The sequence below is a fragment of the Heterocephalus glaber genome, unplaced genomic scaffold (assembly GCF_053883595.1).
Source record: "Heterocephalus glaber isolate CG9 unplaced genomic scaffold, H.glaber_assembly_v1.0 deba00001504, whole genome shotgun sequence".
Taxonomy (NCBI): domain Eukaryota; kingdom Metazoa; phylum Chordata; class Mammalia; order Rodentia; family Bathyergidae; genus Heterocephalus; species Heterocephalus glaber.
The window spans coordinates 58,066,339-58,077,886 of record NW_028258324.1 but is presented as its reverse complement, the minus strand read 5'-3'; the positions used below and the strand labels follow the sequence as shown (position 1 = coordinate 58,077,886).

At 43.6% G+C, this 11,548-nt stretch overlaps 1 long non-coding RNA gene across 1 annotated transcript; it reads right to left on the bottom strand.

The window, feature by feature from the left end:
- Window positions 1–3,114: 3,114 nt before the first annotated feature.
- On the bottom strand, window positions 3,115–7,634 carry LOC110349363 (uncharacterized). Its single transcript, XR_002395268.2, has 3 exons — window positions 7,526–7,634; window positions 4,142–4,232; window positions 3,115–3,296 (listed from the first exon to the last, which is right to left on the bottom strand). It is a non-coding gene; the product is annotated as an uncharacterized LOC110349363 (long non-coding RNA).
- Between the last annotated feature and the right edge of the window lie 3,914 nt (window positions 7,635–11,548).

The following is an 11,548-nucleotide window of genomic DNA, read 5'->3' as shown; positions in this document are numbered from 1 at the left end:
CCCCTCCCCTACCCAGACCCAGGTGACCGCAGGTCTCCCACAGCCTGAGGCTGAAGGGTCCTGAGGAGGTTACCTCACAGGATCTGCCACCAGCAGCAGAGGCCCGAGCATGCTGGGCCTTGTGCCCCTCTTCGCCCCTCCTACTGCTGGGACGGGAGTACCAGCCTCTTGGTCATCAGGCCCTCTCTCTGGCCACACCTTCCCACAGCCTGTGAGTGGAAACCCTCACACTGAAAAGGACATAGGTGAGTGAGTGAAAGCAAGTCTATGCTCAGCTCAAGGCCTGCCACTGCGTTGTTCTGAGGAAGCGCAAATGTGGGCCTTCACACTTGGGAATGGGGCTCTTCATGACATCCGCAAATTAACCCAGCAACAGAGATGAAATCTCCAGGTGGATTCACTCGGCAACACAGTAAACACAAACCTGAGTGTTAAATGTGGAGAGAGGTGATGAAGCTGTGAGTCTGGGTATGCTGGAAATAAAAAGGCAGAACTGTGCTGAGTGAGAGCCAGTTTTAAAAGAGACAGACAAGGGTTCAAAACCTAGCATGGACTCTTACTAGACACGTGATTTGGTGTAAGTTACTTAGCTGCCAAGCCTTAACTTCTTTGTTCATAAAATCAAGGTAGGACTACCTGGATACCCCACTACCTTGATAGTGTAATTAAAATGTAACCCATACAAAGTAGTACCATTCCTGGCACATAGTGGATGCTTACTAAAAGATGGGATATTGTTACTATCAAGCTCTCTTCTTAATTACACTGTAAAAATGAGACAATTAAAGAGATGAATGTTTCCTCAAGGCACTTTTAGGTCTAGAACTTTATGATTTTATTATAGAAGTTGTCAAGCCAGCAACATGGCTTGATTTACCAAGGCAGGCCCACAGAATCCCATAGGTTAGGAACTCCCTTCAGGGACTTACTCTGGGGCCCATTTTCTGTTTCTTGTGTTTAAGGAGCGCTAAAACACACCTGAGGTGGCCATGTTGCCGAAGCACATCCCAGGTGCGAGGCCAGGTGTCCATTCCAGAAGTCATTAACCGCAACTGTGAAATAAAAGAAACACAGCTCCTACCCCTACATTATTTCTTCTTAAAGGTTTTTCCAAAAAACTCTATTGATAAAAGTACCATGTGCTCTTTGTGGGTTGGCAAGGACAAGAAAGCCAACCATCATCTCACCATTTAGCTGTGATTAGTTTACTGATGTCAGATCTTTTATCAATACCTGTTCCTCTAGATGTAGGTGAAACTCCTCATTGCATATTAAACTGCCTGCTTCACTGAGTACTTTAACAACCACCAGGCCCCCAGGCCTCTGGCTCTCTACAGAGGTTGAAGTTTGCAGCTCCAGACTCCACGCAGATGCTGACAAATCCACACACTGTACTCCACCCATCTCCTGGAAACCAGAGGAGGAAGGCATTTCAGAGACATGAGGAGTCACTGCTCCTAAATTCTTTGAGGCCCATAATGTTCAGAGACTCCTAATTTATTTGGGGGCACATTTCTCTTGATGATTGCTCTGGGACCAAAAGATTTAATTCCTCCTCGACTCCTGGTTTTCCTTCTGCCTATCAGGCAATGGATGGAAATGGGTTGAAAATGAAAAGTAGAGGTGGGAGGTTAAGTCCAAGGAGCAGCTGCAGTAGAAAAGCAATATCCTCCCAATACCTGTACTTCCCGGGGTGGCCCGCCTGAAATGGGACCCATCAGCTCAAGCTGAGTGATCACAGGATGCTGCCCAGGAGAACATAACCGAGGGGCTCCTGTGAATATTTTTTTTTAATTAAAGAGTAGAAAATTAATCAAAATAATTTGAAGTTTAAAATTGGCATTATCTTTGATAAACCAGTTGCCTGGAAATCCCATAAGCCCACTTGGGAGTGATCTTTAGTGGATACAGACAAAGTTGGGATGGTGACAGTGGCATTTTTATCTTAAAAAAAAATCACAATAGAATCACTTATTCTTGGCCCAGGGATTTAGCTCAGTGGTTCTGCCACTTGCCTCACAATTACAAGGTCCCAAGTTCGATTCCCGGTACCAAAAAAAAGAAAGCTCTGAGAATCACTTATTCTTTCAAATATGATGTACTGGACCAAACAGGAAGCCAAATCTCTCAAATAGTCACTTAACAACATCTCTGATATTTAGTTGCTAAAACTTCAGACGCAGAAGCAGAGCCAAGCCGGGAGTGCAATTGGAGAGAGGCTTGCTACAGAAGGCACACTTACATCACCCGCTGTTTGGGCAAAGAATTGGTAAATTCACATTGCGCTGGACTCACCATGGATGATGGGGAGGGACAGTCTTCCAGGGCAGGGTGCTGTGGCGGCCCGAGGCTGCCTCACAACAGATTATCTTTGGAGCCATGTTCCTCACCACTTCTTACCCACTCACTTGCCGCTCACTATACCTGGCCCAGAAGCGAAGACAGCACTGGGAGAAAATTATTTTCATTGCCCAGCAAACTCTTATCTGCTAGCTTGAGCAGAAAACTGGAAGTAGCCTCCCTAGAATACTGATTCTGGGCTGGGGATATAGCTCAGTGGCACCATGCCTGCCTGGCAAGTGTAAGGTGTTGAGTTTGATCCCTGGTACCACCAAAAAAAAAATCAAAATCTCAAATCTTTCAAAATAGGGAACTGCTTGAGTGCCAACATGAAACTACAAGTAGAAAATTCCGCACCTCATCCCAAGGGTCAATGTCAAAATACAGGCCCACTAAAACTACTGCATAAAATACAAAATTACCTTTAGGCTGTAAGGTCTATACAAAGCAAAACGGATTTGATAAACAGACTTCGGGTCCCATCCCCAAGATATCTCAGTAGGCACATGCAAATATCCCAAGATTTTTTAAAAATCTGTAACGCAAAACACTGCTGGTGTCAAGCATTTCAGAAAACGGATACTTTATACTAAGCTAGAGCCCAAAGTGAACCAAGGTAAGTATACTCATGTCAGGTGATAAAATGTGTCCACATTATACAAATACTCAACTGGTAAAATTCACTAACTAGTGCCTTGCTAACTCAGAAAGTTCAGCCCCTTTCAAAGAAATAACTTCACTTTAGATATAACTCTTACTCCAGATCGAGACTTGCCTGTCAATTTCAATTTGGTGCTGGTGGGCTTTGCTTTTGTATCTTCTGTGAGGCCAGCCAAGGGGGATGTTTCTTTCTCCTCGGGAGTGGAGACCTTGGAGGAGCATGGTAATGAGGTAGCACTGAGGGCGACGGGCTCTCTGGGAATCCCCCAGGTAGTCAGAGCCCCTCAGAACAAATCCTAGAAAACCCCACAGAGTAAACACCATGGTTAGGAAGGACCAGATGCCAAAGTTGCCCAGTAGCGTCGATGGGACCAAAGTACATCTTGGCTCTCAAGAAAGTTTCTCCCCCCCAGCATTTCTCCCTCCAACTGCATACTTGGATTTTGACTCTTGAAGGCTCTTCATTTAAAAGCTCCTTAAAGCTCCTTCTAACCTCTTTCCCAGGAATCCCTTTCTCCTCTAAATTACCAGTGCTCTTACTGTAGGTACTATTTTAAATTGCTACTGTCCTTTATTGTTGGTCAGTATGCCCTATCTTTCTGCATAGCTTGGTTCTTTTTTAAAATTAGAACTTTCTGATTTGAGTCTGAGTTACACACAGCCCTCAGAGCAGTGCCTGATAATGTGAGGCGAACTCAGAGGGCCCTCGTGACCTCCAATGGCCCTGCTCTGTTTTCCTCCTGGCTGTATCTTCTTCCTCATCTCCAGTCTTAACAATTCTTTTGACCCAACAAGGAAACATTCTTAGTGCCCAACTCTCAAATGGCTGAGGCCTCAAATGATACCTGGGGCTTATTTGTTTTGCTCTACCCCTAACTCTGCCATTCACATGGGCACAAGTCCCTCTACAAAGTCTACATGGGTCTGAGTGCCAGTGCCAGCCCTTGGCAGCATCACGTCTTTCCAATAGCCATTCCTGCTGCTATGTCTAGTCTATAGTGCCCGACTCCTTACTTTGGGTCATTTTTCTATCAAGTATTGGACTTGCATCCGTAGTACCCTTAGCCTCCTCCATCAGTTACAACGGTCAAGACCTAAATCCCAACTGCCAAATGTGTTCAAATTCTCTCCCACAGTGTACCTGGGCAGCTGGCAGTCTGCTGGTGAGATGCCCTTTCACCACCCTGAGTGCTCGCTGGCACTTACATGCAGTCATGAGAGAGATTTTCCACCTGGAAAACAGGGAAGATCCTTTGCAGGAGAGGGCTGACTTCTCAAGCCAATGAACTAAAATCCAGAGCCTCTACCTAAGCAATGAAGGTGTTCCTGGGAAATGAGGGTAGCTAGCTTTTTAGTGGGGGGCTGAAAGTTGAGTTATATAAGGCAACCCTTGGCAGAACACTTTTTAAATAAAGACATTTGTCTCTTTTTTAAAATTAGGTTCAGTACTAGAGCGCTCTGTTGAAACAGTGCAAGGGGAGCTTCTTCCTAGCATTGGTGTGGCTTCTTCGTGTCTGCCTTTGAACAGTGTCAACTCCAAAGGTTTCTGTGTATTTCCGACCAGCCACTCCTCGTAGGTTACTTTGAACAGCTTGCTTTTCCCCTAAGAGATGGGCTGAACGTTCTAACAATAACCAGTCTCCTATATCTCACTGCTGAGTAATTCCTTCTTGGTGACTTTATAATATATATATATATATTTTTTTTTTTTCTGTGTTGTTTGTTTGTCTCTTTTGAGAGTCCTAGTATCTTATTACGTCAGGGGAGTCTTTGTTTCCTCAAGGTAAAAAAAAAAAATACAAAACAAAAAACAGAAACCCACATATTCCTGGCCTTTTTATTTAGCTGTCACAATACCAGCAGTGGGAGCGTCACTTTGCAGAGGAAACAATGGGAACACGGATCACTTCACTTTCAAACAGTAGTACCTAATTATTGTTTTTAGGGACATTTAATGAGTGGTACTTGTAGGTGATTAAACACTTTTGGGTCTGGTAGACCAGTGGGTGAGAGGCAAGCCACCATCCTTAGTGGCAGATGTCGAGAGAGGCTGAGGACAGTGTCTGCCTGGGGATCCCCACCCCAGCCCACCCATAGCGACTTCTTCTGGGGTTCAACAATGGGCTGTGGATGTCTGGGAAGCCTCCCAGTCCACAGAGTCCATTGACAAAGGAAATCATCACGGATTCAGCTACGCAGTCACTGAGAAAAAAAGGACTCAAGTGTGTTTACAGCTGATGATGCTGAATAAAAGGGCCTTAAAAATACCAGAGTTCTTGAGAACCTACCCTAGGTCATGTATCATACCAGACACAGAGGATCATAACCCTCCCAGCCCTCAGGAAGCTAGACTCACACACACTTAACTGAAAGCAAAACAGGTGATAAAGCAGAGGTGTGAACAAAGCATCATGGAACACAAAGATGGGAATAACCACGTTAGCCCAATTTGGAAATATCAAAGGCTAGGGAGAAAAAGATTCCAAAGAAGAAGGGGTATTTGAGCTGGGCTTTACAGGAAGAAGAGGAGTTTGGCAGATAGAGAACAGAGACTATAGCAGAGGAAATGCAAACAAAGCAGCAATGAGGCAGTAAGTGTGCAAGCAACAGAAACCAGATTTGCAGTTTCAGCCTGGCCAGTGTTTGTACTTTCTTCACAGTCCAAGTTCCTCTGAAGAGAGCATGTGTTAAACACCTTGCTCCAAGCCAGCCAAAGCTTGCAAATCAAATCTGAATTGCAGAAAAACTGCCTGTCCCTAACTCTGTTTCCTAAATCTTTTGCTTAAGTAGTGGACACCAATTTAAAGAGGACATTTGGGAAACTTGAATGATAAAAGAAAAGAAACTAGAGTGTGCTGGCACATGTCTGTAATCTCAGCACTCAAGGGAGGCTGAGGCAGGATAACTGCCTCAAGTTCAAGGTCAGCCTGAACTACATAGCAAGACCCTGTCTCAAAAAAGCAATAAATACATAAAATAGAACATTTGAAAACTTGTACTGTATACTCCACTTACCTGTATTTTTAAAATTTTACATTATGAACTTATATTGTCCTTACAACTTTAAGAGACAGATTTAAAGATATTTTTTAAAACAGTATAAAAAGTACCATCAAGACTTTTTTCATTAAAATTTTAACTCAGTAATTTCCCTTCAAGAGTCTGTAGGAAAGAGGAACCAAGAGTACAATGGAGAATATTAGATTTACCAATTCACTGAGCAGATATTTAATGAGCACCTACTGTGTGCCAGGTACTATGAGCAGGAGGGTTCCAGCTGAGGAGAGGCTGGTCCCCAGAAAACTCAAGATCAGTGGTTCCTGGTCTACAATGATGGCCTGCAAAGTCTCACTCCTTTTTTCTTAAAATCTCCCTCCCTCCCTTGAAAGCTACTGCTAGGAAACTCCTGGTGGGAAGCAGAAATCTCTGGTTTAAAGGGAACCCACCTTGGGGCACCACTGGGGAGGAGGTTCATTGTTATGACACTTAGGATACTAAAAACTGCAAACCAAGTGCCTGTACAATAATAAGAACAGTTTTAACACAGAAAGAAAGTCAATATAATGGGATTTTATAGACAATCGTATTTGCAAATTTATTTAAGTTCTGGGGAAATTCTCATGGTAAAAATGACACTTTAAAAAAGTAGGCTAGGCTAGAGGCGAACATGCTGGCACTTACATCTGTAATCCCAGCACTCAGGAGGCTGAGGCAGGAGGATCACTGCGAGTATGAAGGCCAGCCTTGGGCTATATAGTGGGTTCAAGGCCAGCCTGTACTGCATAACGAAATCCAGTCTCAAAAATAAATAAAGTAGGTTAGGAAGTTTTATAGTCAGTATGATCACAATTTTACTGCATAGAATATAAATGTTCAGGAAAAAAAAAAACAACCCTGAAAGAAAATTGCCTAAAACATAAGTAAGAAAACTATTCTCTTACAGTAACCTTTTTTAAATTCTCTGAATTTGTCCAGACTCTATAAAATAAACGTGGATTATTTCGATAAAGAGGAAAAGTTACTTTTTAAAGGAACAAATAAGGAATCACCTACTCTCGCCCCCAGTTTAATCACAAAGTTCTCTCTACAGAAAGAGTCCGGATTATTCATAAGTCTTTGGTTTGGGAGAAGGAGGACCTCCAGGGTGGATGCGCCGAGTCCCATTTTATACACGGAGAGATGAAGACGCAGTCACTCCCCACCGAGCTCTCACGCTAGCGAACAGACTTTCAGCAAAGCGTTGGAAACTACGGAGTAGCAGAGCCAGGATTTGAACCCAGGTCCTTCTGATTTCAGGGCCAGCGTGGTCCAATCGCATCCTCTCCCCCTTGGCCCGTCTCGTTTCCGTAGAGGGAAGGGGGTAATCGTGTTATCTCATCAGAATTTAGTACAGGCCAAATACAATTTAAAAGGGAATTGAGCAGACTATCAGTCCACAGGAATGATTAGTAAAGTTAATTTGCTGCTACCATTTACGGCTGTCCTTGTTATTAAGGATTTTACTTTGCGCTTTTCCCTTTCATACCTTTACTCAGAATTGTTCCCTTTCGGAGTTGCTTTTCATCTTTTTCCTCCCAGCTCCTTCCGGAAAGCCCTGCAGTGCCCTCCAGGCCCACCCACACGCTCCCCAGTCTTCTCAGCACTAACAGCCGCAGGGTACCCCCCCCCCCCCGCGCGCGCTTAAATGCGCATGCTCAGGGTCGGCCGGAACCCAGTGCCTGCTGTGCTACTCAGTACCTGCGGGCCGGTCACTCCCCGCGCAGCGGGTGTCGTGTGCCTCCGGCTCTCCTGCAGTCTCTTGGGACGCATACCTGTTGCCCCTATCCCTATTGGGCACTGAGCGGGGCTTCCGGAGCCCTGGCCTAAGGGGACTCCGGCTCCCAGGTACTGTGGCGTTGGGCTGTCAGGACTACGGGGGATGGGTGCCATCAGGGGCTGGGAATCACCAAGCAAAACTGTAGCCAGTCCTTTCAAATCGCACGCCTGTGATCCTAGCCCTGGGGCTGCTGAGGCAGGAGGATCTCTGCGAGTTTGAGGACAGCCTGGGCTACGTAGTGAATTCAAGCCCAGCCTGAACTACACAGGGAGACCCTGTCTCTAAATAAATAACTTAGTGTTCAGTGACAACATAGCATAAGGTCCTAAATAGAAAACTTTTGGATAATAACAAAGTAGCCTATTTGAATAGTAATAAATAGCAAAGCCTGAAGCCTCTGGTTACTATAGAGGACAATCTTGTGACCAAAGAAACCAAGATTAGTTAAAAAGTTGTTCTTGGGGCGGGGATTTAGTCAGTGGTTCGGCTGCCTGCCTCGAAAGTGCAAGGTCCCCAGTTAGATCCCCAGTACCAAAAAAAAAGTTCTTGTTATTTGAAAAGGCCCAGGCCTCAGATGGGAATCAGCCACATTCCCCGCTAAGACACTTCTGCTAGCATCAGGCACAGAATAAATATCCAATATAGGCTAGTGATTGATTTATCAATAAAACGATAGGTTTTCTTGGAAAGGGACAGCGTAATTGACATTTTTACTTAATAATTCTGCTTGTTACCAATTTCTGCAAAAACTATGCTCAGACATGCATAGGAGAAACAATGTTCCAAGTTTAGCTGTAAAAAAGAGAAGAGATCAACTCAGTGTTCGTGAGGAATAAGTAAAGAATTCGGCTAATTCCACCTCAAAAATAGGACTCAGCCACTTGAAAACTATAGAGAGCTGGGAAGGTAGCAGACAACTGTAATCCCAGCTTCTCAGAACCTAAAACAGGAAGAGTGCAGGTTCAAGGCCAGGCTCGAAAACTCAGTGAGCCCCCTGCCCCAGGGTCTCAAAATAAAAAAGGAACTGGGAATATGGCTCCGGTGGGATAGCACATCCCTAGCACAAGCAAGGCCCTGCGTTCAATGCCCAAGACTGCAGGGGGGAAAAATGGAAAGAGTAAAATATCTACTGACTTGGAAAATGCCCAAGACATATTTGAAGGAAGATAGATCTTTTGCAAATGGGAAGGGAACTAAGAGATGAAGGGAGGAGGGAGAAAAGGGAGGGGAAAAGGAAGTCAAAAGCAGAGACGTTGTGTACCTGTATCAGCTCTGCACAATGAATGTAATCAATACGTACTACAAACAAGCACTAAATTACAAAGTAGTTGCCAGGGATTTAGCTCAGTGGTTCCACCACCTGCCTTGCAAGCACAAGGTCCAAAAAAAATAGTCGGAAAAAAATTTTAAAGGAAATTCCAAAAAAACCCTAAATATATTTCCATTTATGTTGCTTACAACCTCCAAAGCACAGGCATTTGTACATAACATGGCAAAAGTGGACTGAAAAGCTACACAGCAAACTGGTGATGGAAGTATTCCTTGAGTCTTTGGCGGTAATATATTTACATATGACTTACATGATCAAAATGCAAGATTATCAAAGGGAATAAACGATTTAAATTCTGTTAGAGGTAATAGTTTTAGAAAACCAAGGCAAAAACTTATTTACTAAAATGTGACTACCAGAATGAAGAAATTGATTGTTTCATGTCTCTTATTTACCTCTGTGTGTGTGTGTGTGTGTGTGTGTGTGTGTCTGTGTACAGCTTAAAGGCTGCTTTCTCTAGGCCATTGTGTTTACACTGCCACTTCACTAGTCCTTATCTAAGAATAAATTCCTTTGCTAATGTGTTTTTAAAAATTAGAAAGCTTCCTTACTTAAAAGCCACCAATCAACTGGATCTACCTTGTTAACAAGGATGCTGAGCAAAATCTGATTTGGGTGCAATGGCAGGTCCAGGAAATGAAAAATTAGCATCCCATGGCAATTCAGAATGTGAGGATAGTAACTTAACAGATTTTCCTTTATCTTTCCAAAGAAGAGCCTTTCAGGACAGGAGTTTTCTAATTGTTTCAGGGTGCTAGGTGAAGGCAGGCTGGTTCACCTGCTCCCCTCCCACTGTTGATCCAGCAAGGCTTACCTGCCAGCACCTCCTGTCCTACCCTACCAAAGCAGCTTCCAGGGCTGGCCCTGGGGGCTGCTTTCTGTTGTCTGCAGGCTGCATCATGCTCAGAGACCCTGCAGGGCCTTTGTGGTATCCTTGCTTTCAAACAGACAAGCCACTAGAGTAAACAGCAGGAGAGGAACCCCAGGCCACACACCTACCAGATACCTACATTTCAACCATTAGCACATGTCAAAGCCATTTAAGATTGATTCAAACAAATAGTCTCATGCCCTCAGAAGCCTCACTCCCCACCCTTATGTGAGGTTTTCACTCTTTTTTCGACTCCTTCGAAAATACCTGTAATCAGATAGCAGCAGTCTCAGAAGTCTCAAAAGGACAGAGGCAGTGGAAAAATTTCTGCACTAGGAATAGCACAGAATATCAAGGAAAAACTATGTCACCATGAAACACTCATCTAGCTTATAAAATATTGCATAATAAAGATTCAGTTAGCAACATTATCAAAAGGATATTTAAAATGATTTTGAAGGCTCCTTTTAGAAAGTGTTTTCATCACTACATAAGTTCTAAATATCCAATTATAATTTTGAGTTCAAAATTCAGGAAAAAGTTAGTGGTGTGCACCGTGAAGGCATGGCAGAGAAGGCTGGGGGTTAGCTAGATAACCAAATTTTACAATCTGAGTAGGACAAGCTTCTGGTGAACAGACGTCTGTCTACTCCTTTGAAACCTACTTTGAAATCTGTGTCTCAGATTAGATTTTCCAGTGAGAGTTTATTTGTTTGTGTACTGTCTAGAGTAAACAGGAACACAGATAAAACTGTACTTAGCTTTCTCTCTTTGGAATCTTTTCAGAGAAATAAGATATCAGATTAGAAGGCAGCTTGGCATGTAACTTCTTTAGCCCTCCTGCCCCAAATAGAAGTCTCTTTGCAGAAGTTAGTGGGTAAACTATTACAGTCAGATAGGAGGAATAAACTCTAGAGTCCTGTAGCAGAGAAGGGTGACTATGATTAACAATAACTTATTGTATATTTCAAAATTTTCTCACCTTGAGGAGATGAAAAATGTTCAAGGAGGGCCGGGGATTTAGGTCAGTGGTTTCACCGCCTACTGCTCAAGCTCAAGGAACTGAGTTCAATCCCTGGTACCAAAAAAAAAGTTAAAGGAGATGGGTATGCTAATTACCCTGACTTGATTACTACACATTGTATAAATGTATCAAAATATCTAGGGGCCAAGGATGTGGCTCAAGACAAAAGAAACAAAAAAAAATCACACTGTACCTCATAAATATATGCAATGGCTTTGTGTCGATTAAAAATAAATTACAAATTAAAAAGAGGGGAACCTGTGCACTGCTTGTTGATTCGATTTGGGCTAAGCTGCTCCACATTCCTTCGTTGAGAAAGGAGACCAAGCCAACCTTTCCCTGCCCCATTCTCACACTAAGCCTCATTTGTGAGGTCTGGAATGAATATAGAGCACTGAGCTATTCGATTTCCGTGTTGGTCTGCTTCTGGCTTGATTTGATTAAAGTCCGCTCCAACTATGCATCCAACCTCTCGTTTTCTCATTTCTTCCCACCATCGTTTAATCC